At 43.4% G+C, this 26,535-nt stretch overlaps 1 protein-coding gene across 3 annotated transcripts in view; it reads right to left on the minus strand.

The window, feature by feature from the left end:
- TRIM2 (tripartite motif containing 2) overlaps nucleotides 1-19,626 on the minus strand; it is a 145,122-nt gene extending 125,496 nt beyond the window's left edge. Inside the window, exon 1 of one of the 3 annotated variants that reach the window (XM_066280714.1) lies at nucleotides 19,503-19,626. The gene's annotated coding sequence lies outside the window, so the exon portion shown is untranslated. Of the gene's footprint in view, nucleotides 1-18,843; nucleotides 18,975-19,502 lie in introns of those variants that run through there. The other 2 variants (XM_066280722.1, XM_066280746.1) reach the window with 2 other exon arrangements.
- Nucleotides 19,627-26,535: the final 6,909 nt, after the last annotated feature.

Raw genomic sequence — 26,535 nt, forward strand, 5'->3', positions numbered from 1 at the left:
CAGCTTTATTCAGATCCCTGGAGGGCGTGCTCCAGGGCTGTGGATGCCCGGGGAGTGGGGGAGGGGCTTCAACCCACAGCCTAACTGTGATACTGCCACAAATAAGGTACTGATTTTCTAAACATGCCTTTAAAAACACTCAAGTGTCATGTCTCAGATAACCATTTTTCAAAGAAGAAATTCTTTAAAAAAAAGAGAAAGAACGAAAGAAAAAAAGTCCAAGTTAAAAAGAAGAAATATTTTTTCTTAGCTAGCTTATTGTCACTTTGACCTTTTACGCTTCAAAACTGACTAATTCTGGGTGCAGTCAAGCTCAATTCAAGGTCCCTGCACGCAGCAGCTTCCCAGACACCTTCCTAGATCTGCCGTACACCCAGCCCCCTTTCCCGTGTTCCGAACCCTGCTCCCGGGAATCCCTCCTGGTCCAGCCGGTCCAGGCGCAGTGGGGCCGTTGTTCTTGCGGTGTTATAAATTCTCGCTTACACAGCAGTCGAGAGTGGAGAACTCTCCACTGTGCCCATCATTTCCAATAGTTGCCTGATGGAATTAATACACTGCACAGGCACTTGACAAAGAGGTGAGAACATAGGTTATTTAAGCCTCCTGAATGGAACCAGCCCTTAAAGGGTTGTTGAAGTTTTGTTCGGATACAGTCGATCAATATCTTGAATACATTTGATAAAGATGACTTAGGAGATATGATTCATTCGTCCCTGAGAGTTTATTTTCACCTTATCTGTTTTTACAGCAAGACCCAAGCCGCTGTACCATCCGCATTGAACACGGGGTGGACACGCGGCAGGCTCTCAGTACACATTTGTGCACTGAAGGAACACTCATGATGCAACCCAGAATCCCATCAATACGAACACTATTCCAGAGGCTATTGGGAGTGAGGATCAGAAAACTGGGCATCATCAACTCTCTCCAGAACTTCTTTCACAGTCAGCTGTCATTATAATACACAAATGCCCTGATTTCTCAAAAATAAAACAACAGAAAAAAGTCAATGTCATTTAAAAAGAGGGAGGGTGAGCCTGACCAGGCAGTGGCGCAGTGGATAGAGCATGGGACTGGGACGCAGAGGCCCCAGGTTCGAGACCCTGAGGTTGCCAGCTTGAGCGCGGCTCATCGGGTTTGAGCAAGGCTCACCAGCTTGAGCCCAAGGTCGCTGGCTTGAGCAAGAGGTTACTCGGTCTGCTGAAGGCCCACGGTCAAGGCACATATGAGAAAGCAATCAATGAACAACTAAGGTGTCACAACGAAAAACTGATGATTGATGCTTCTCATCTCTCTCCCTTCCTGTCTGTCGGTCTCTCTCTCTGACTCTCTCTGTCTCTGCCACACACACACACACACACACACACATACACACACACACACACACAAAGAGGGTGAGACTATAAGAGAAAAAATATGAGACATACCAAATGCAATGTGCACATAATTTCCATTCTTATTCCACAAACTATAAAAAGATGCTTTTGAGACAATTTGAATGTGAACTAGGACTTACATGATATTAAAAAATTATTGTTAATGTTAGGTATGATAATTGCATGGTGGTTATTTATTTATTAAATCCTTATGTTAGTCATCCATACTTAAGTATTTAGAGGGAAATGACACATCTGGGATTTGCTTTCAAATAAAACAAAAAAATAAAATGGAGCAAAAACAGTTGGGGAGGGAGGGGCAAGCTTGGCAAAAATGTCGAATACTGATAACACTGGGTGGATTCACAGAGGTTTCTTATGCTATCTTTTTCTACTTTTCTGTAACCTTGGAATCTTCCAAAAGAAAGATATTTTTTTATTTTTTTATTTTTAAATTTATTTTTAGAGAGGATAGAGAGACAGAGAGAAGGGGGAGGAGCTGGAAGCATCAACTCCCATATGTGCCTTGACCAGGCAAGCCCAGAGATTTGAACCGGCAACCTCAGCGTTTCCAGGTTGACGCTTTACCCACTGTGCCACTAGAGGTCAGGCCAAGAAAGATATTTTAAAAGTGACTAAAACCATAATCTCCAATCCTTGAACGAGAATGAACCATCTTTTTTCCATTAACTAATCCAACACATAGTTATTGAAACTCCACTCTGTAGACAGCATCATGGTGGGAACTGTGAGGTCCAGGGCTACGTAAGACATGATCAAATATCAAATACGTCTAGGAATAAATACCTCCCATGGTTTATATTTGGCCACTTGGGCATGGAAAGCCCTGAGCCTCTCCAGATACGGGATATGCTGATATGTAGCCTGATGACCTTGGTTCTAAAGCTGGCTACACCCCTTACTAACCAGGCGATCTTGGGAGAACCACTTACCTTTTCTAAGCCTCCATTTTCTCACTTATAAAAACCAGCTAATGGTAGTATTCCCTCTGTGGGCTGGTTGTGAGTATTAAGTAAGATAATAAAAGGTCCAGCCTAGTACCTTCCCAGGTTCTCGATAACAGGTCAATAGTAACAGCTAGCATGATCTTCTGGTTAGGAGCAGCCCAGTGGCCGCCCTTTGTGCGACTAGAAAGAGGCAGTCCTTTCTCGGGGCTGGCCTGGCGCTGGACAAGGGTGAAGGGCTTCATGAGCAGGGGCTGGCTGGTTTCACTCCTGGCTGGGCTCCTTGTCCTTGTGTAGGGCTCAATCTGTACGTCGTATCTGGGCTTCTCTGAATAGGCTTCCCAGGCCCACCTTTAATACCCTTCAAATTTCCCAGGAGGAATAAAAGCCCCAGAACTTGCCTACAATTGAGCGTGTGGGTGAAAGTGCTCAGCACTCAAAGAGCAGGTGCATGGTGCTGACCTGTGTTAGCTGAGTGCTGTGGCAGGGCTGCAGGGTCAACACAAAAGCACCCATACAGTAAACGGTGTGCAACTAACTCCCCCGCAACACGACCCTCTCTCTGACCCACTCTGTGCGTCTACTGTGCTGGGTTTGAGCTTAATGCGTCATTCCTGCTGCTCAAGGCATACCAGGCAATCCTACTGATTGATTTTTAAAATTGTACAGGCTTACTTATGTGCCAGTAAACCCATCATAACTTGACACTGTCATAAGTCAAAAATGAATTTATTACACCTAACTTACCAGGCATCATAGCTTACTTAGCCTAGCCTACCTTAAATGTGCTCAGAACACAATATCTAAAAATGCTGGCAAGACAGTACACAGTAGAGTATTGGTCTTTTACCCTGGTGATCACATGGCTGACAGGGAGCTGGGGCTCACTGGCACTGCCCAGCATCAGGAGAGGGTATCATACCACATATTATTAGCTGGGAAAAGATCAAAATTCAAAATACGGGTTTGACTGAATGAATATCACTTTTGCACCATCAAAAAGTCGAGAAATCATTAATTTGAACTGTTGTAAATATAAGACTGTATTCTCGTTTCTCCTAAGTGGTGGTACGGTGACTAATGTATTAATGTCGATTAATTTGAATGTTTCACTTGAAATGAAAGTTACTTTATCAACAGACTTAATCACACCTTGTTTTGTCTCCTCCTCTTACCCCTCTTCCTTCTCCCCCCTCTTTTTCTTTAATTAAAAGCCTAACACTGTTAGCCCCCACACGCAGGCCACTCACTTCAGCATGCATTATGCTGTACAGTGGATTGAGACGCACCATCCTCATTCCAGCTGCAGGCACCACTGGTGCTTCCACGGACACGAGTGCACATCTGTCTCACAGAGGGAGATGGAGCAAGAACGTGCCTGACTGCAGGGACACAGGGCACTCTGCAGAAGAGGGTGATATACGTGCTTCACACATGCACCATATTCAGGCATTGGTAGATGCCACGCCTAGACATGCGGAAATGGAGCATTCAGACCCTTTCAGTGACAGACTATCTGGGAGGCTGGAGGATGGAGAAGCATTGCACCAAGTTCGTGCTTTTTGTCAACGTTATCGTGAAGCATCACAGGGAGGCTTCCTCAGTGCTAGAATGCTCACAAATGCTATGGTTTAGGAATATCTTTTTGAGTGAAATGTCCTATAACTAAACTACATTTACACTCATATATACCCTACACACACACACACATACATTTGTAAAATTTGAATCACACCGGGAAAATGACAGCGGGAAATGACTACCTCAAATAGTCAAGTAAAATTAAACCAAACTTCACATACCAAGGTAGAATGTGATAAGCAGGGCATATTATACAGTTTCTCTTTGAATAATCTGATAACTAAGACTCTTGCCTCTCAGATAACAAGTGTATGGTTAATTATATAAAGCAAGCAAGGTATGTTAAATCTGTACATTAAAGCATGGTACATGAGTCCATGTTTTCTGAAGCATACCAGTCACATGATACTTTTCTTTTAGAATCTGCCTGATATATTGGCCCCAACTGTGACATAAATACCAAAAACCTCTCTGCTCTTCAGTATAGACAGATTTCTTGGAGAGAACAAGTTATTCCACTACTACAGAATTTATATCAAATTAAATTTTTTCATAGAATTTTAAAGAAGTGCTAGATTAGAGCTGAAAAAGACAACACTTTGAAAATGTATTTTAAAGACTCTTAAATAATGTTGCCCTGGCTGGATAGCTCGGTTGCTCAGAGCATCATCCTGATGCACAGAGGTTGTCGGTTTGATTCCCAGTCAGGGCACACACAGGAACAGTTCGATATTTCTGTCTCTCTCTCTAAAATCAATCAATCAATCAATCAATAAAAAACACTTTTGAACAATGCAATTAAATCAACCACTCTTTCTACTATACTTTCTAATTTAAGAAACATTTCATATTTTAAGCCTATTCAACTGGTTTCATCTGAAATAAAAAGTAAGCTGTTTGAGTTATTTCCAAGAAAGTCTCTAGTTCTCATCTCAATCACGATATCCAATATGTGTATTATTAAGTTCATTTTCTTCTAACTCTGTGTTTTCTACTGCCTGCCTTCAGTCACTTGAAAGCTATACATTTTTTTTCTAGTTTCAAGAGCAATAAACGCTCTTTGTAGAAATTTAATTATCTTCTATTACCTACCATGCAGAAATGATTGCTTAATGACTTAGCATTATGCCAGATGGTTTTCTTTCTTTCTTATTTTTATTCTATGAGAGGAGGGGAGGCAGAGACAGACTCCCGCACGTGCCCCTACCAGGATCCACCCAGCAAGCCCACTAGGGGGTGATGGTCTGTCCATTTGGGTGTTGCTCCATTGCTTAGCAACTGAGCTCTTCTTAGTGCCTGAGGCAGGAAGCCACAGAGCTATCCTCAGCACCTGGGGCCAACTTGCTCCAATGGAGCCATGGCTGAGGAGGGAGAGAAAGAGAGAGAGAGAGAGAGAGAGAGAGATGTGAGAGGGGGAGAAGTGGAGAAGCAGATGGGTGCTTCTCCTGTGTGCCCTGACCAGTAATCAAACCCGGGACATCCCCATACCAGGTTGACACTCTATCACTGAGTCAACTGGCCAAGGCCACCAGATGGTTTTCTAAACAACCATATTCTTAACAGTGCTTATTAAAACAAAATAGTACATGATAATTTATCATTTGTTTTACCTTCCTATCATTAACATATGATAGATAACATTCCTTATGGAAATATTTAGTTCTATAAGCCCATTTTTAGCTGTATAGTTGCAGAGTTGGTTGTTTTATGGATATAGCTTACTTTATTTAACCAACCCCCTAGTATAGGCAAATTAATATTATAATTGCAAAGAAGAAAAAAAGCCATTTTTGTACATGTACCTTTGCAATTTTTTCCTATTTAAAATGTTTACTTTAGGCCTGACCTGTGGTGGTGCAGTGGATCAAGCATCAACCTGGAACTCTCAAGTTGCTGGTTCAAAACCCTGGACTTGCCCAGTCAAGGCACATATGGAAGTTGATGCTTCTTGCTCCTCCCCCCCCAATCTCTCTTTCTGTCTGTCTTCTCTAAAAAAGTGAATAAAAATTAAAAAAAAAGATTTTCAAAACTAAAAAATAAAGAAAATAAAATGTTTACTTTATATACATGTAGCTGGTTATATTTTCCCTGCTTTTTAAAAATCGTGGTAGATAAACCCAGAATTTAAATGAGAAGGAAATTGGCAAATGAGTATTGGAAAGTACATTTTTATATTTTGTATTATTCAAACACTTGCATATTTTGTCATTTTCTTTTTTTTATATATACTTTTTTCTTTTTTTATTTATTTATTCATTTTTTAGAAAGGAGAGAGAGAGGGAGAGAGAGAGAGAGGAGAGAGATAGAGAAGGGGGGGAGGAGCAGGAAGCATCAACTCCCATATGTGCCTTGACCAGGCAAGCCCAGGGTTTTGAACCTGCAACCTTGGCATTTCTAGGTCGACACTTTATCCACTGCGCCACCACAGGTCAGGCTATTTTGTCATTTTCTATACGTCTGAGCCAGGAAATCTCCAGAAAATAAATTCTGGGTGGGGGGATTTAGGATCACTTTCAACAACCTCTGCAAATCGAGGCCCATTTTGGGTCAGAACCTCAGGCCTGTCTCCTTGTCCCTAAATGTGTTGTTTGTGAAGGTTTGACTACAGTGTGCCTGCACCTTTCCTCTCCCGCGCTTTCTTCTGGGGAGTTGCTTCTCCCCTTCCTTTATTATTATCGGATATATAGAGTTCTCTGTACTCCATGGTTTTTTACTTATCTCAGAGGCAAGAAGAATTCAAGAGCTGAGACATATCCACAGTAATTTTAAGTAGGGCAGTGAACTGAAAACAAATGACTTGTGAAGGATCCAAGGGTAACATGAACACTGAGTAAGACTTCAAAATAAACATTGTTTCTTTGTCATTTTGTTGCATAGCTTTTGATCCTTTTGTAACACAGAATTTTCATTCAGGACTCTTTCCATATTTGCCATTGCATCATCTTTATGTCATAGTATATACTTTCAATGGCCTATTTGTTTAGAGATTCTTTTTTCCTTGTCTTATTGCCAAATTCTGTGAACAATGAATTACTTCAGTGGGAAACACCATATCATCTTTGCAAACAGATCATGTGTGCAATTGTATTCCTTAGTGCTTTCATTGTTTTGGTTGTGTGTTGTAAAAGAAAGCACTTTAAAAATAGAAAATAGATAGCCAGGTTAAAGGGAAAGAAAATCCAAATGTGTTCTTTTCCTCATTGGGATTTACTTTCACCTTTGGCATGGAGTTGCCAACTGCAGGGTTTAAGGAACTTGACCGAGGTCAGATAGCTTCGTAACAAATGGAGCCAACATTTGAACCCAAATATTCTAGCTACAGAGTCCAAATTCTTGATATTACTCTATGGCTGATTCACCACACATACCCAGCTTTGTCATTAGGTAAAACATTTTTAAAAAATTAATAGCTTCTACTGAAGAGGAGACATTTAATCTGAGGTCACCAGACAGACTCCAGGGGGTTAGAGGCCCACCAGACTGAAAACTGAAGATTAAGCAGTCTGCATACTTTATACCGTGTACTGAACGTAGACATTCCAGGTCCTGTTCTCCTTCATGCTCCCAGAGAGGTAGAAATAAATTTTATCCACTCAAAGCAGAAGCATTCTTAGGAGACTTCTTAGTCTTAGAAGAAATTAAATGTCCCCACTAAAGAAACATTCAACACTACCTTTTGAGGTCCCCCAAAGAAACACCTGGTTTACTGCCAGATCATTCTTCAAAGGAGGTACACCAATTGCCAAACTCACCAATCACACAAAGAGCACGATCAAATGTTTTAGAGCCTCACTCTTAGGCATGTGTGGACTGTCAAAGGTCACCAGGCACTCGGAAAAGAGAAAAAGTCTAAAACAAGCAAACAAGGACTCAGTGGCCACAGAAACAATACAGGGAATAGAAGAAAGGTTTTTTGTTTTTTTAAGTCCACTAAATTTACTATCTTCACAGCCAAAAGAAAAAAGAAGAAGAAATGCATCTATAAAATGATAGGATATTTAGAAAAGAGCATGAATGACACCTTAGAAATTAAGTGTTTAAACAAAAGAGCTCAACAGTCCAAGTGGTGCAATACTTAACTAACTGGAGTTCCAGAAGAAAAAATAGAGGGAAATGGAAGGGCAGAAGTTAATATAATGACAGTCAAGAGCATATTCCCAGAAACAAGGTATGAGTTTCCATGTTAAGAAGGGCCAACGGATAGAACAAAATGTCATCTATAAAAAAAACATAGTTATAGTAAAGAACTTGGCTCAGCAGCAACAATATTTATACGGCTATATTAAACCTAAAAAGTGATTTAATCAAGACTTGTCCGATAACTGAGTTGTAGAAAAGGAAAGAAAATAAACAGAGTGTAGGAAAGGAAGCTCAGTTCTCATCTATTGTAACTGAGAGGCAATATAATACCTAAATTGATTAATAAATAGTAGTATAGGTGTTTGCAAGGAAATTTCAAGAAGGATCTATGAGAGGCTGGTGATATTATTGCTTCCAGAGTGGGAATTAGGGGGCTGAGGGCTGGTGAGGAGACTTGTCATTATTTTTATCCTTTTTTTCTTCTGAATTTTGAACTATATGAATACATTGCCTACTTGAATTAAAGATAAAAAAGGAATAGCAGAAAGAGGATAGTTCTTACAAACAGGAAATGATAGCAGAAGAACGACTAAGAATGTTGAAAGGGGTGGCCTTTAGGGAGGAGGACTGGGGGGTGGGTGTGGAGAGATGAGACTGCTGTATTTGCATAGAAGCCTATAAAAATATCATTGCATTTTAAAAATTAAGCACATGTATTTGTTATATAAATAAAAAGTTAAAACACCAAAATATGAAAACACTTTTCAGGGAGAAGCTAGTAAATTGAACAGGTAAATTGGGTTAAGTATCTGCAGATATCAACCCTGAGTAAGCAAAATGCTAATGTCCTTAATAACACTCCCCCCCAACACTTTTTCTCTAAAAAGGTCAGTATCAAGTGGATTTGTATGAGAATAACAAAAACTGATACAACTTTAATCACAAGGCAGGAACATGTTTTCCGCACTTCTTTACTCCGCAAAATGTTTTAAGACTTAAATCTAGAAAACCGACTCCAGAGTACATGACATGAGTTATACATTTTGGAGTATTAATAATTGAAAAATTTTAGAAATTAACAGAAACCTAATTGCATTAAATAAACTAAACAAAGTAGTCTTAAATATGGTGACGTGCATTTGAGTGTCATGAAGATTCTTTTCTCCATAACTTCTTGTAAAAACTAGGTTCTTACATGTTTTAAGATCCTATCTCCTCTCCCCCAAACCACCCATAAGAAAGACACCCCTTCATCCCTCCAACTCTGGAGAGCATGGTACACGTTCCTACTCCTTTCTTCAGTTCACTCAGTCCAGTGGTAACTGATAACTTGGGCACAAGTGGCCAAAAGAAGATTCACCTAGAGTAGCATTCTGGTTTTAAACTCTGGTCTGTTGGAGCTGCCTCTCTGGGAAGAAAAGTTTTAATTAGCAAGGTTTCCTTTTAACTGGAGCCTATAATAATAGAGACCAACACCTGCCACATCACTTGCTCTGCCTCAGTTCAGAAACTACCAGTTCACATTTACTCACTCAGACATTGTGATGGTTAACTTGATGTGTCCACTTGATTGGGCCAGAGGATACCCAAACATTTAATCAAACATGATTCCCCTAAGTCAGGATGAGGCAGGCTGGGGACCAGGGTACTCTCATGTTTTTGCAAGGATGTTTTTGAATGATGTGGGTCAAATAAGTTTGTAAATATGATATATATGTTTGCTTGCTTATAGTTTGCATTGGGTGTGGGGGACAGGCTGTAAGCAGGCATGGTCATTATAGCCTAAGGCTTAGTTTTAAGACTAAGCTTTTCCTCACACACCCTTCACTGTTGCATGATGGGGTGGTGCACTCTTATGAGGAATCCCATTTATGCCTTAGATAAGTGGCTTTGTATCAGAGACTTTCTTATTTGTAAATTGGCTTAAAGGTTTGGATTTCTACACTATAAAAATGGGACAGACTGGGGCTTGCTTGCTCTCTCAGTTCCTGAGATTAGCATTAGAGAGGAGAGCAGAAGCAGCCAAGATGGCGGAGTGCTGAAGGAGAAGCCAGTTTGTGCAGAGTTTGTTCAGAGAGAAGGAGATGGGGAACAGAGGTGAATAAGGCTGGTGAGCTAGAAACCTTTGATTCTAGGAAACTCGGATAAGTCAGTGGCTTTGGGAGCCCTGAATGGAAAGGGAAGTGTTTTCCCACTGTGCGTATTTCTCGCCCACCAGGTGTGAGCTAGGATTAAAGCTAATGGCCTACCAGTTCTTAGCTCTATTGTTTCATTACCATCTGTATGAATCAAATGTGAACCTGCATGGGCCAGGCAGCTGTGATGGTGGCCGTGGCTACTGGCTTTACAAATGACAATAACAATTTCATTGGTAGAATAAAGCAGATTGCCCTCTGTAATGTGGGTGAGCCTCATCCAATCAGTTGAAGGATTGACTAGAACAAAAAGATGCACCCTCTCCCGAGCAAGAGAAAATGCACAAGAGACTGCCACTGGACTTCATCTGCGGCACTGGCTCTTCCTGTCTCACATTGTTTGAGCTAGAACACTGACTTTTCCCAGGTTTCCAGCCTTTTGCCTTACCCTGCAGATTGAATTTGCCAACCTCCATAATCATGTGAGCCAATTCTTTATAATAAACAAACAAACAAACAAACACCTCATTGGTCTTGCTTCTCTGGAGAACACTAATATACTCATTTATATGAATATTAAACATGAATTATATGCAAAGCAATAAACTAAATGCCAGGATAAAAGGTTAAAATTACAATCCATACCCTTGAGGATTTAGGAATTTGGCAATTATGTATTTAATAGATAGTCTCTCCTGGGAGTAAACTGGCCCCACACAGAGAGAATGTGCCCATGCATTTCTTTTAGGAGTTGGAGGCTTCATTGAGCTTATTTCTGATTAAAGCCTGACCAAATTTGCTTAAGCATCTGGTCTTTCCAGTCTAGCTTTATCTGTTTTTTCCAGAGGCTGGAGGGTTCCAGTGAAGTACTATAAATTTCCACTCCTTAATAATGTCATCTGTGGAAGACACAGTGCCTTTATTGGCTTGTGGTCTGCGGAGTAACCCTACTTACCCTCCTGTGTGGGTCTTGGACATAATTTACCACCCTGGAGTACTGCCCACTATCCAGTCATCTAGGAACTTTGTTTGACCTGCCTTGTAGTGGCTAGCTGGGGAGAACTAGATGATACAAACAAAAGTTTCAAGCGTACCAGCCTTGTCTGTGAGACTTCTTTGCACATAAACCATTCACTAATGAGGGAACCCTAGTGAAACTAAAACTAGGGAACACAACATTCTGAAGAATTCTACTGGGCATCATATTGTGTGTAGACTATACTGGCAAGAGCAATGACTTCAAAGTCTGAGTCACACTCCTGTGCCTGCCTCTTAGTAGCTGGTAACCTTGAAGAATGTATTCAGCCTCTCTCCGCTTTGGTTTCCTTACCTCTAAGAATGAGGACAACCCCTTGTCACAGGATTCCTGGTAGTGCTGCATGGGATCCTGTGGGTACAGTGACAAAGACAGGGCCTGCCACATAGGACAGGTCCACAATCAATGGAAATGGCTTTGTAGTATGGAATGTGGGTGCATCTTCAGCCCATCTCTGTGCTTGTGAAAGCAGTGGGGTTGGTTCTAAACATTTGCCTGCAAAGTGTTTCTGCATAGAGGAAGGATTAGTCTTCATTTCAAAATGTTGTATTGAGCTTTTAGAACAAAGGACCTAGTTCAATTCAAAGTACAACAACATCTTTGTTACTCAGAATACTATAGAATCAGGCCATAAATGGATGGCCAAAGAATCTGGCCAGCAAAGAGTTAATTCACATTGGTGCCTGGTTCCTCTCTCCCTCCTGCAGAAACATGAATGTGAATGAAAGGACAGAAAATGGAAGGCGGTATTGTCTGTGAGGTGGAGAGCTGGCCCCCAAACCTCCCCGTCCACTCTTAAAAAAAAAAAAAAGCCTGGAGAACAATCATCTTCTCAAAATCCTCATACAAGACTGATTTGTTTTTCTTTGGGGAAGCAAATGAGCTCAGTGATTTTTGCTGGATTATCTCAGAAATGCCTATTCCTGGAACTGTGGCGAGGGGGTGTGTGTCAGATAGCAGCTTACTCAGTTCCGCGATTATGTTTAACAAAGAAATCAAGGAAAGGAGGGAAGAGAAGAGTGGGGAGAAAATTTTCACTCCAATGGGTCACAAAAAAGACATTTAAAAACCGCAGCGTGAAGACTGATTGCGTCTGACTCATATTCTAAAAACCGCACTGTACTGTTCTGGAAAGCTGTAATGTAGAGGTATAACATACTGCTCATTGCCAAACCAGAGCATAGTAAAGTTGTAACTTTCACTTAAAATAGCAAAAAATAAAGGGTTGTTGGGATATGTCCCAAGAAGAATATACTAGTAGAAATTAGGTGATCCCGTACTACAGTTAATAAAAATTTTTGAGTATTGAATCGTCACAAAGTTCCTCTGTCACAGAAGTAACTGGCAGTCACAGATTATTACATCATCAAAGTCGGAGTTACTATTAGTTGTCCAGAAAGGCTGGAGGCCAGTGTGGTGCTGACCACAGACCACAGGATTTACTGACAATCATGGAAATTCAGATTAGCTTGTTCAGGTTAATATTTGAATTACAGAGAAGAAGGAAGAGGAGGAAGAGGAAGAGGAAGAGGAGGAGGAGGAGGAGGAGGAGGAGGAGGAGGAGGAGGAGGAGAAAAAACATCCAAGCAGATGGTCACATAGGAATTTGTAAAAGTTCAGTGGTTTCGTTTCCTAAAGTTTTCATTTCCTAAAGACTCCACAGTGGCTCCACAGTGTTGTGGGAGCAAGTTCTACGTCCTCATTCTGATATTGGTGTTGGCTAGAGTCTCATCTTTTATCTTTGTCTTGCTGACAATATTCATCATGGGTTAATTATCTATGTGCCATGAAGCATGCTAGACTCTCTCATCAATTCTCTATAGTCCTTATAATAATGCAATGGTTGCCCCCATTTACTGATGAGGAAATGGAGACTCTGCATGTTAAGCAAACTGCTCACACACCTTTGGAATATAAATCCCAATAGTCTGACTCCAGAAAGGAGGCCTGTCTTCTTTTTTCCCATTAACCAGCATAGCTGAGTTGCCAAATCCATGCCTTTTGAGCCACTGATTAAGCTGTTTGCCTTTAGGTGAAAAATGCCTCCAGCTTCTCTGTCTGCTTACCTTTCCAGTTCTAGACCATTCGTCAAAGCCCTGGAGCCTCCATGGAGGCTCAGACACCGTGTGCCCATCCAGCCTTTACACAGAACTGCCATGTGTCACTTGTTTCAGCATTGGCTTAGTCAGTCTAGCACTACATTTGACACTTCTTTTGTTACAATCCTTGAGAGTTTTTGTGTGTGCGTGTTGTGTAAATCTTTCTTCTAACCTTGATGACTAAAGCTAGTTTGTAAATTGTCACATGCTTCCTTCTTTATACTTGGTGGGAGAAACAGAGCAATTATTTAATAGATTCAATTTAAAATTTCCTGCTTTTTTGATGTTCATTTTATATAACTATACATTAGAAGGATGACTTACTTTTTGGTTTGACAATGAGAACAATCTATTTCGAAATAAAATAAAATTTCCAATGGAATTGCTGCTTTTGTGCTTTACTGATATTCTTATTAATTTCATGTAACAAGAATCTGTGAGCCTGACCAGGCGGTGGCACAGTGGATAGAGTGTCCAACTGGGATGCTGAGGACCCAGGTTTGAGACCCCGAGGGCACCAGCTTAAGCACGGGCTCATCTGGTCTGAGCAAGGTTCAGCAGCTTGAGCCCAGGGTCACTGGCTCAAGCAAGGGTCACTCGGTCTGCTGAAGGCACATATGAGAAAGTAATCAATTAACAACTAAGGTGTCACAGTGCGCAACGAAAAACTAATGATTGATGCTTCTCATCTCTCCGTTCCTGTCTGTCTGTCCTTGTCTATCCCTCTCTCTGACTCTCTCTCTCTGTCTCTGTAAAAAAAAGAAAAAGAATCTGTGATCATGTAAGATGGAGCTGAATGGAATAGTCATAAATATATAGCTCCATTTTAGCCAATGGTATCAGATTTTCTCTTGATTTTTCTACCACCATTAAAAAGAAGTTCAAAAGAATGGATTGAAGTTTTACCTTCCCCCTCTGTCCCTGGAAAAATGTAAGTAGATATTCTCTTAAGAGTAAATTTGCCAAAAAGCATCAAAAGAAAGGTTCTAGAATGGTGAGGCATCTGAATAAACTACCCTAAAGAAAAATAAAAGTTGCGCCTGACCAGGGGGTGGCGCAGTGGATGGAGCATTGGACTGGGGTACGGAGGACCCAGGTTCGAAACCCCTAGGTCGCCAGCTTGAAGCCCTAGGTCACTGGCTTAAGCCCACAGTCACTGGCTTGAGCAGGGGGCCACTTGCTCTGCTGTAGCCCCCCCCAATCAGGGCACATAAGAGAAAGCAATCAATGGACAATGAGGATGCCGCAAAGAAGAGTTGATATTTCTCATCTCTCTCTCCCTTCCTGTCTGTCTGTCCCTGTCTCTGTCAAAAAAAAAAAAATTACAAGTTGCTTGTGTAAACCCTGTGAGACAGCCCATCGGCCAGTGATTCTCCACAGGCAACCTGTCATTGTAAAGCCAGAAATGGGCAGAACTTGATGTTCCAGGTGTTGGGGGAAGGCAATTGATATATTTAAGTGTCAGCCCGGGCTATGGCAGGAAGAAAGACAGACATTAGGTCAGGGTGATTCCAAAGGACACTTGGCCGGTTGGTTCCATGACTACCAGGAGGATGGAGCAGGAGTGATCTTGCATAGAACCGTTCTGGGTTTGAAGTGGGTCAGACCTTCAGATGGGCTTTGAAGCACCCCACCTTACACCCGGCCCTCAGCTTGTCGGGGTAGAATTTAGGATCCCAGAAGAAGAGATGACCACTGGTGTGATGCAGTCAGTCATTAGGGAGAGAGGATGATGCCAGTGTAGAGCACCTCTGTCCCAGCCTAAGGCTCTGGCAGCTCAGTATTTGGGCTGGTGTGGCTTCTACCTCTTCACAAAACACATTTCCAGGTTTTGGCAACCAGAACCCAACCAAATACCTGAGTCCTGTTTCCTCCCCTTTTCTCTGAGCTGTTTGCACATTCTAACTTGAAAACTCTCCTTCCTGTCTCATTGATAGTAAAATGATAGTAAAAGGTGCTGCTTTTTCAACTTTGGAAAATCGAGGGGCTGGAAAGAAAGGGTTGAAGATGCATGGCCAGGGCTTTGGGAGGTTGTCCATCACCACAGAGGGGCTCGTGCATCTGTTCAATCACTCTGGTTTTGCTGCTTACCCAGAGCCTATGGGAAGTGACAACGGGCAGCTGCCATGAACGCTGTTTGCATTTTTGTGCAGAGTCACCTTGTTGAACAAAGCTGCTTTGAACAAAGCTGGCTTCTGGCCATTGTGCTAGGATAAGCGCTCGTCTCCTTGGGGTGAGTCCCTGCCATCCTGCACGCACGGGTCTCTGGGTGAGCCTGTAAGGCTCTCTGTGCTCGTCACAGGGAAGGAGGGAGGCACCACTGTGGTCTTAGCACGACAGTGAGGGGGGCAGCCAGAGGGAGGCAGGTGCTTTGCCTTCCTGTTACTTGGCCTGTCCCAACATCCAAACAAAATAACAGCAGCCCTAACCCAGCGAGGAGAGGCAGGGAGAACGCAGCCATCACATTTTTAGGTCTCGTAAAAAAAAATAAAGTTTTTTTTTTAAATCTCTGGCAAAGAAGTTCTTAACTGTGGAAAGTGGTATTGAATACATCCCCTTTGCACATGGAGACATACTGTCTTCCATTGCTTGTGTAGCTCAGGGAAAGCTAGAGGGAGATTTAAGAGAGTGGGAACAGGAAACTTTTGAAGTCATGCTTGCATGCATGGATGACCCGGGTCGCCCTCTTTCCCAATCTAGGAGACACCAGCAGGCTGCTTCTGGGCAGTTTCCAGGCATCCCATTAAAGGGACCAGGTCTCCCAATCCCGTTCACCCCATCTCCACTACACCAGCAGAGAGAGCTCTGAGCGGCCCCTGCGGGGGAGAGGGCAAGTGTGGTCACCTCCTACCCCAGGAGCCCGTGGTCACTATCCCAACCCCTAGGGGCCAGCCTCCTTCACTTGCAGTCAGGGGAAGGTTAGAGAACTAGAGAACTTTTCTCACTCGAATCATCCAGACAGGTCTATCAAGGAGTATACATTCAGCTAGAAAGACATATGCCTTCAGAAAGAATGAGGCAAAGAAATAGTTCTTTAAGTTAAACATAAAGATTAAAACAAAATAAAACAAAACAAAAAAACCCAGACCCCAAGCTAGCAGAGGCCCTGGGCCAGCCTTGCTCTGCCCCGCCAGGAAGGAGGAGCCCAGTGCTGAGGCTGGCCTGGGGACCAGCTTCCACACGTGTGTTTTGTTTGGCAAGCACAATATACTTTTAAATGTTTTACACCTAAATAGTTGCCAACCTTTTTAAGATCTAGAGATTTCATATTAAGAAATGAAAAATGAGATTCTCTTTAAAGAGATCTCTCTTTAGAGAGAGATAGAGACAGGAAGAGAGAGAGAGGGAAGAGAGTGAGAAACATCAACTCATAGTTGTTTCACTTTAGTTGTTCACTATTGCTTCTCATATGTGCCTTGACCAGAGGGTTCCAGCCAACTCAGTGACCCCTTGTTCAAGCCAGCAACCTTGGGCTTCAAGCCAGCAACCTTGGAATGTCAATGATTCCATGCTCAAGCCAGCAATCCCACGCTCAAGCCAGTGAGCCCATGCTCAAGCCAGTGAACCTGCACTCAAGCCAGCAAGCAACCTTGGAGTTTTGAACCAGGTACCTCAGTGTCCCAGGTCAACACCCTACCTACTGCGCTACCTCCAGTCAGGTTGGTTTTCTCTTATTCCAGTCTTTTCAGCACCTCACACAGCCTCAGGGTTTAAGAAATTTTGTTTAGCTTCTCTTCTTTTTGTTTCATTAAGTTATTTTGGTCCTTCCATTCTGAACCGCTCCTCCAGTTTCTCCACATTCTTTTTAAAAGTACAACAAACAAAATCAGAAACAATACTCTAACCATTAGTTTACTAGAGTAGAATTCAGTAGAGGAATTTATTTCTGGTTCTGTCATGTTAATACTTAACTTCTCAGAATCACATTAATTTCTTTTCACAATGCTCTTCCTCTTTTTTTCTTTTTACTTAATCATTATCCAGTTTTAGTTAATGAGGAAGTCATTTGCAAAAACCCGAGAAACCACACTTGAAGATGGGAAACCAAGATTTGGGGCAAAATTTAAACACCGAATATCAAACCTCATTTTTGACATCAGAGGAGACCAGCGCTTTCAGGGCTACATGGCCGCAGACCAAGCCTCGTTTTCCAGTGAGAGGGACTTTACCTGTCCTCAGGGCTGCACTGATATGCAGAATCAATGCGGTCATATGCATATCCATAGTAGCTTTAGTTCTTTACCTTATAAATTAGTTTACAATTGATATATTAGCCTGTTCTTATGCATTTTCTAGGCTAACTAGATAACTTTTTCTGAGGATTATTATTTTAAATATTCCCATTTTGCAGGGGTTTTCTTCATTTCTTTCCTGTCTGTGCTCATTAAGCCAATCCTCAACTGTCAGTTTATAGCAGAAATGCTGCTTAGCGGAAGATGGAATTGGAAGGCCAGCCCAAATCTTAGCCCACCTTTCTAAACTATCACTTGGTTATACCCATTTTACAGATTACAAAACTGAGGCCTGGAAAGCTTAAAACTGCTGGCCCACAGTTGACTGCCCATATAGCCAACATCACCTGAGTCCTGATTCTGGCCTGCCCCTTGGGGAAGGTGAAGCCTTCCGTGGCCATCTGACGTTGAACACGTCAAACAAGAAACTGAGTCAGGGACAGCGGGAGTCAGGCAAGAGCAGAGACTGTGTCTCAGTTTCACATACTCGAGCCTGAACCAGATGGATATGAAAATGTACACAGAACACTGAACGTGACATTCCAGAGCCAACCGACGCTTTTGAACACTCCTTGGAACCCCTAGGGAAAAGCCACGGTTATTTTTCACAAATGCACAATCCACGGAGAGACGCTTGCCTGATGCAAGCTCTGTAAAGCTGAACATCTTGTCCAGAAATAAAATATGAAAACGAAACTGAACTTTCCAGATCTCCTCTAGCCACCGATAGGAAAAAAAACCCCACACCCCTTCAAACTCCTGCTTTTGGGGGAAAAGGAGCGCATTGAGGTCTTTTCGCTTTATGTCTGGTCCTGGTCTCCATAAAAATGTCTGCGCTGTTAGAACACATTGTGTGAGGAGAGGAAAGCAAGGAGTGAGCTCGAGACTCTGAGATCCCCAAGGAACACCGCAGCCACGCCCCGGTCCCTGCAGAACTGCCCACAGCGCACGAAGGTGCCCCCCGGCGGGCACACACGGACCTGACCTCATTGTTTCCACGGAACCGTGAGACGCAGTTTCTGCCTTTTCTCAAAAAGGACCCGAGGGGTTGGGGCCAGGCAGGGCTACACGGGCTGCCTAGGCCCGAGGTTCTTTGTGCATCCGTGCCCAAAGCACAGGACCCCTCCCCAGCCGTGCGCTAGAGACCGGGCGCTCAAGTCCCCTCCTGCTGTAGCCCTAGTTGTCGCCCTCTCGCGCTCCAGCGCGGACCACCTCCAGCCCAGGCGACCCGCCCGCAGCCTGATCTCCGGGTCTCCGGCCTCTGCGTCTCGGCCACCCGAGGACTGGACGCCTTAGGAACCCAGCCGCTTACCAGCAGCGCCGAGCCACAGATACTCACGTTTTCAATTGTTTCCTTGAGGTGCGCGTGCTCCCCACGCCACTGGTAATTAGCAAAAAAAGTGCTCCGAGAGCCGCCTTTCAGGCAGCGAGAAGTGACAAGCAGGCGGTCAGCTGAAAGCCCCTCATTTTCTGCAAGCTCATTCAAAATGCTCCTCGGGGCCGCCAACGCAGCTGCCAGGTTTAATAACTATGTCAGCCCCTCCTCCCCATACAGAGACACAAAGATGACAGGCTGGGGACCGAGGTCCCCACGTTCAACCACAGTCACCCTACCTCAGCCCAGCAATGCCGCAGCTGCGATGACTGTGCAGGGACCAACCAGACAAGGTTCAAATGCCGGCCTTGACCTAGGAATTCTCCAGAAACCTCGCTCCGAGCACAAATCTGATACTCTTCCCAACGGCATTTATGAAACGAAACAGGAGGCGGGTGCGTTTCCAGTTAACCCAGCTAACCCGCGTCTCAAATGGAAAGGGGATTTACTTAAAGGAACGCCGCTAACCTCAGTCCTGCCGCTGCGTGATTGCTGGGCATTGGTGGGGTGCCCTGGCATCGGGCAATGCGCAGAAAGCTCACGGAACTGTGCTTCCCTCAGTTTTTAGTGGCGCCCCCCAACGCTCCCGCCTCTCCAGAGGGCTCAGGCCAACAGAACCTTACTGTCTGGAGGGGCTCCCTGGCGGATCCTCCTTGACCTGGACCATCTCCAAAGCGCGGACAGCTCCTACAGAACCACTGGATCTTATCAAGCCGGAAGGAAATAGTGGTTCTGGTTTGCAAGTGAAAGTGCTTTATAAAAAAAAAAAACACCCCACACAGTACAGTACATGTAATATCTACGCGGGGCGCACCGCAGCGGGGCGGCCACGCCCCACGGCCTCTCCTGGGCCCCGCCCCGCCCCGCCCCGCCCCGCCCAGGATCCTCCTGGCTCCCGCCGCTCCCGCCGCACCTGCCTCTGCAGGGAGTAGTTTCCGTGGAAACTCTGCAAAGACAGTTCTCCCTTCCCAAACGCTGTTACCCTGACAACCAAGCATTAGGTGGTTCAGGAAAGGATATCAGTGAATGCCTGTTTTAAATCATAGATTCAAAGAGATTCCTGAGGGTGGTAGGAGGGAACAGGAAGACAGAGATATTTGGGGACAGGGGTGGAGACGCTCATGGCTGTCCATGAGTGGGGTTAAGTGAACATCACAGAACTCCGGTTCCCGCATCGCTCCCCGCTCCCTCCACCCAAGAGAATTTAGACATGGCTTTAGAATAAATTCCATCATTCCCTTCAGCATGTTCACTTTTCTCTATCCTGCTTAGCTACTATTTAAGTTATTTTGCACAGACTGAGCACTCTCTAGCTCCTGTAAAAGTGACGATTGTCCTATGAAGTGTGTGGAGCAGAGGGGAGACCTGGGAATCATATTTGACGGTGGACGATCTCATGCACAGGAACTCAAGCACAGTCCTGAAAGTAGCCCTGCACCACCAGGCTCTGATGCACACATGGTTACAAAATTAAACTCATTATTTCAGGAGAAGGTTTGGGTGGGGAAAAGGAAGAGTGGATGAGACTATACATGTATGTTAAAATTTTAAATGTTCATATGTCATCTTCTTACTTTGGGTATGGATATTTTATCTTCATCAAACCACAAATAGGTACTAAAAAGTAAAAATAAAACAAGTTAATGAGTTTTGTGCAAAGGGCTGCACTCACACACATGCCCCATATTGGTTTCTTCTTACTATAAAATGTATATTTTATATCTGAGTTATTAAAAATTAAAAATCAGTGTCATATTTGGACTAAGATTTTACTGTACACGTTATAAGGTGATGACAATTAATCTCTGGGTTGAGACTTTCTTTGTTGGTTGTCAGCAGAGGGCACCTCTTCATGTCAGCTTCACATTGCTCCAACTTCCTGCTGCCTTTTAAAGGGCTCGCATGATTGATTAGGCCCAACCAGACACTGTCCGTTTGCCACCCAGGTAACAATCGTGGGAGTGACATCTCAGCATACACTCAAAGGAGTGGGGATTATACAAGGGTGAGAGCCATTGAGGATCGTTCTTAGAATTCTGCGTACCATACCAAATGACTTAGCCATTCCGTTTCTAGATAGTTACCCAAGAGAAATGAACATATATGTCTATGCAAAGACTTACAGGTGAATATTCATATAGTTTATATTTCTATACCTTATTCATAATAACTAGAACCCAGAAGGTATTCAAATATCCATCAACTAATGAATTAATGAAACAGCTTGGGTATATCCATTCAGTGGAATAGCACTTGTCAATAAGAAAGAAAGATTCCTGCCTGACCTGTGGTGGTGCAGTGGATAAAGCATCGACCTAGAAATGCTGAGGTCGCCGGTTCGAAACCCTGGGCTTGCCTGGTCAAGGCACATATGGGAGTTGATGCTTCCAGCCCCTCCCCCTTCTCTTTCTCTGTCTCTCTCTCCTCTCTCTTTCCTCTCTAAAAATGAATAAATAAAATAAAAATTTAAAAAAAAAGAAAGAAAGATTCCTGACATGCTCACAAACATGGAGAAATCTTAAAAGCATGTCCCCTTTTTTATCAAAAGGAACAATCATGTGATAAATACATATTTCTCTTGCCTTTATTTCTAGTATCCAAATCTGTAAGCATAAATTGAGTGAATTTGGTGGTCTCTCTTTAAAAATGTGATACAGGCATGGCCTGTGGTGGCACAGTGGATAAAGTATCGATCTGGAATGCTGAGGTCGTGAGTTCCAAACCTCGGGCTTGCCTGGTCAAGGCACATATGGGAGTTGATGCTTCCTGTTCATCCCCCCTTCTCTCTCTCTCTCTCTCTCTCATGTGCATACACGTGCGCCTCACTAAAATGAATTTTTAAAAATGTGATACAGTGCCCATTGGTTATTTGCTACCCAGCATCTATTCCCCATCCTGGCAACAGGACCTCGCATGTCCAGAAGAAATTTGGCTTGGATGAGATTGAGCCTACCCCAAGGTTCAAGAGTGGGGCTCTGGTAGGCTTAAACCAACCGGCACAACCACCTGTGTCCCTGTCACCTGGATTGGCTTGGAGGTTGGCACTAACCCAATCAGAGCCAACAATCCAAGAGAAGATATTTGCTGGGGCTTGGGGAGTGGGGGGATAAGCCTTCTTTCTCTTGTGGTTCTGGGGGAAGAGACCGTTCCTTTTACTTTGGATGCGTGAGATGAGGATGTGAATTTCGGAGCTGCTGTGACCATTTTTCCATTAAGGGGGATCCCAGACCTGCCTTTGGGGCCACCTTGTGGAGTCTCAGGATAAAGTCAACACCATATAAGGTGATGTGGGGAGGAGAGAAACTTGGCCCTAGGTGGCATCTTTTGAGCGGCCGGATCAAATCTCACCTGAAACCAGTGCCTCTGGATTATTAGTTACCACTGAACCAATAAACTCCCTGTATCTGAGAAGAAAGCTTGGTTTCAGCTTTCTATCATTTGCAAAAAAAAAAAAAAAAAAAAAAAAAGAGTGGCATTTAGTTTAAAAGATCATCAGATTAAAACTAGAGTGTCATTTAGATATCACCTTGAAGTGCTATATACCTGCTTTTTCATAGACCTTTTACAAAAGTTTCACAATTGGTTTTGTAACCTTTCAGACTTCTAACATCCAGACGCCAAGTTGACTGCTGCCAATGTCCCGACACTTGGTAATTCCCACTAACCTGCTCTTCATAAAGCTTTTATCTCCTGCTCTTCCACATAAGATAAGTGTGCAAAATCTTAAATCAAAAGCCCTAGAAAGGCCAATGAGAAAAACAGGCTGAGCTGGGACACAAATCTGGGTCTACAGCCAAAGTCCGTGTTCTTAAGCAATTCTCCAGGTTTTCCTCAAGTCAAGCCTGTCCACCACTGGTAAAATCATTCCATATTTCATCTAGATAGCAGCCATTCATCGTCCCCTTTCCTTGATACAACTGAGATCACAAAACTCTTTCTTGTCTGTAAGTGAACCACCCTATTCACTGAAAGCTCCCCCATGCATTTGGCCTCTATTTGCATTCACTGGTTTGTAAAACTCAGCAATTGACTCAAAGCAGGCAGAGTACTAACGTGCTGTGGATAGTATTCTGTGTAATAGATAATATTCCCAAAGAGTGAAGAGAAAATCAATGGATAAAGATGCTGATAACAGCTAGCATGTAGTGCTGGGTGCTCCTCTGTACCAAGCACTGGGCTGATGCTTTTTCCCAGCTTTATCTCATGGAGAAATCTCAGCACTTCCTTGCACAAATGGGGAAGTTTGGTGCAAAGGGATTAGCTCACCCCAGATCCCAGTGGACAGAAATGGCAAAACCAGACTTGAGCTCAGGTGGCTTGATCAGAGCCCTGCGTGCTCCTTTTTATCGTAAAAGTACAATGGAACCTGCTGGAAAAGGTTTTTGATAAACCTTTTCAGGGAGAAGAGAAAGGTTCAGTACTGAGGATACATGTTTGTGCCACAGTTCTTTCTACTCTGTTCATATTTCTATTGATCAGGTTTAAGTGTAACACACTGTCGTGTTGTTCACCCAAGACGTTTTGTGGCACCTTTAACATTTCATTTTCAAAGCTACAATCGCAGTATGGTAACCCTCAGATCTTGGAAGAGGTGCCCTGTAGGAAATAAGAAATGAGCATTTCTGCTACCAAACACTTTTGTTTAAAAGGAAAAAAAAAGAGGTACTTAGCTCTCTGAGTTATAGAAGCTTCTGTCATTTTAGATAAACTGCCAGCCCCCAACCAGAACCCACAGGCCAGGGCGGGGACAGTGTCCCTGTTCCAATAAGGGCTGCATGTGACCATCGCAGGAAATGAAATAAAACCCAAAAAGCAGTTCGGAGGTGATGATAGAGATGCTGATGCCAATGAGATTGTTTGGAGCTTTATCGCTTTCAGCGGGCAGCAGCCTTGTTTCCTGGGGACACTTGGTCCCCTGATGTTTGTGGTCGGGGCTTCTGGGCTGGAACTGGATAGGGGTGGGTGTGGATCCAGAGCTGGACCCCGTAACCTGGGAACAGCCTCCTCCCTGGGGAGGCTCTAAGCTGCTTCCTGAGCGCAGTCTCCCACACAGCATCCTTGCATCCCCACTCCTGAAACAGGCGTGCCCCGTGACTCAGACTGAAGTCGAACACCGGCCATGCACCTGTCTACACTCTGCCGGCGAAGCTACGGGGAAAAATAACAAACCTAAAACTCTGAAGTTCGACAGAGTAATGAGAGGAAGCCACCCCCTTGAAACCTTCCCTTCTTTCTTTCTCCTGTGGAAACAGCTTTTAAAATAATGTCGAGTTCCGCCAAGACTTAGGAACTAGAATTTGATTCACAAAAATGCAGTTTTTTCAGACACACAGCAATTCATTATCTGTAATTTGGTAAATTTGACTGTGTAGCAGTCGCCTGAAAACCCTGTGAGTCACCTGCAATTCTGAGAGCCTTGCGTGCAGGGAGTGTCAGCTCAGGAGGCTTCCAGACTTTTAGTTATGGTTCTGAGATACAGTGCAACTGGGGATGACGGGGAGTTATCTGCTTCATTATTCTGCCGCTTGTGACAGGGCTTAGATGTCAGATTATCAGTCCTCAGACAGCTGGGAATGGGAACGGGCGCTGGAAGGTAGGAGCTGGGCTCTGGGGAGCTCCTGGGGGTTCTGATCAGAACTCTGATCAGAAACAGAGTTCTGATGCCCTGGCTGAAATCTTCCAAAACTAAGTCCCAGATTAATTGACTCTCTTTCCCTTTCTTGTATAGCTCAGACTCTTATTCTGTCTGCACGAGGAGAGCCAGGGAGTCATTTTTTCTAAATCACAACTTTACTTGCACTGGTGTTTAATTCCCCACACTCCCCCCAGCCTGGTACAACCAGGGGGCCTCGGTGACTTTTGGGGTGGTTACATCCGCCCCCCTCTCCCGCTGTGGAGGGCCTGTGAGTCCCCAGTACTACTGCTCCACACGTGGGCCATTCCCTGGGTGTCTTCTCATCCCACAATCAGCAAAGACGCCGCCTGCCATGCTTGCTGTAAGTCTCATTATAATTCTGGAAACACCTGCTTGGCATTTCTCTTCTCCAGTATCTGCTTCACAACGATTATGTCTGGGATTTGTGCCACCATCATTTTCCCAGTCGGGTGACACATTGGAAATCCCACCATATTTTTTAACTAGTGCGTGTGAGGAGGGAGAAAGAATGAAATTCCTCAGAGGTTCTACCATCAGGCCCAACAGCTTTGCTTATCAACACCTGTGAAAGTGCGTTGAGAAAATAGCTATGGTCACATATGTGTGTGTATGTATGTGTATATATGTGTGTGTGTATAGATAGATGTATAGATATACATGACAGTGTTTTATTATTGAAAAGTTACAAAAATAAAAGACATTTTTAACAGGAAAAAATGACCATTGTTGTTCCTCTAATGCAAAAGCTGTTTTTGTAAGCGTGTATTCCTTTCCCACCTTTGCCAGATACACTCTGTGTGTTAGATCATGGAACACATGCAGTTTTATTTGCTGACATAGAAACTGCTATTGACGGTTAGTTGCTTCTTTCTCTGCACCTCCCCATAGCATAGCATGTAGTTTGTATTTCTACTCTTGCAATTATCCCCCTGCACCACGATGAATATTTGTGTATCACTCTCCCTTACCCCGGGGGGGAGATCAGATAGTACTTACTGTTATGTCCTTAGCATCAGTACTGTCTGTCTGGTACATAGTTGGCACTTGGTAAATGTCTGTTGAGCAAGTGATTGCAAGTTCAAAGCAATCAGAGAAGTTTAGTCCAGACTGAGGTTATTCCTGTTCGAGGGCTGTGAGTTTACACAGAGTCCAGAGTCAATGGGATTCTAGACATTTAGCACTTGGATTAGAAGGGAGGTCCTGAAATTTTCAAAAAGCATGCTGGTAGTAAGTTCTCAGTAAGATGGAATCAATCAGCAAGATGCATAGTAAACACGCAATGCGACCAGGGAGGAGGAACTATGCTTGATCTGATGTGGCTCAGCTCCTGGTGGAGGACTTGCTGAGTCGCTGGCCCTGAGGGCTGCTGACTGCCAGATGTAATTTGAAAGAACCCAGAGCGCCTGTAGCCTTCAGCTCCAATGAACCAGAGTGATGAACAGCTTGAAGTAACTAACAAGCCTGATATTATTATCACCCTCAGCCTGAGTCTGCACTGCACAAATCAATCAAGTTCAAAGCACACTGCACAATGAAAGGCAGATTAAATTTTATTGTCAGGTGACGGAAGATGACTTGACTTTGGGTGATGGGTATACAACATAATCAACAGTTCAAATGCTATAGAATTGTCTACCTGAAACCTATGTACTCTTATTGATCAATGTCACCCTGATCAAGTTAATTATCTAAATATTTAAAAAAAAATTTATTGTCAGTGAAAAGTTCTAAGGGATTCTGGAAAGTCAGAAGTGAGTGATGACCATGTAGTTTTTATTTATTTATTTTTAATTCCTTTTTTTTAATATAAGATTCTTTTTTTTTTTTCTTCCAGGAACAGAGAGTGAGTCAGAGAGAGGGATAGATAGGGACAGACAGACAGGAATGGAGAGAGATGAGAAGCATCAATCATCAGTTTTTCATTGCGAGAACTTAGTTGTTCATTGATTGCTTTCTCATATGTGCCTTGACCGCGGGCCTTCAGCAGACTGAGTAACCCC

Source organism: Saccopteryx bilineata, chromosome 1 (genome assembly GCF_036850765.1).
Source record: "Saccopteryx bilineata isolate mSacBil1 chromosome 1, mSacBil1_pri_phased_curated, whole genome shotgun sequence".
Taxonomy (NCBI): Eukaryota; Metazoa; Chordata; class Mammalia; order Chiroptera; family Emballonuridae; genus Saccopteryx; species Saccopteryx bilineata.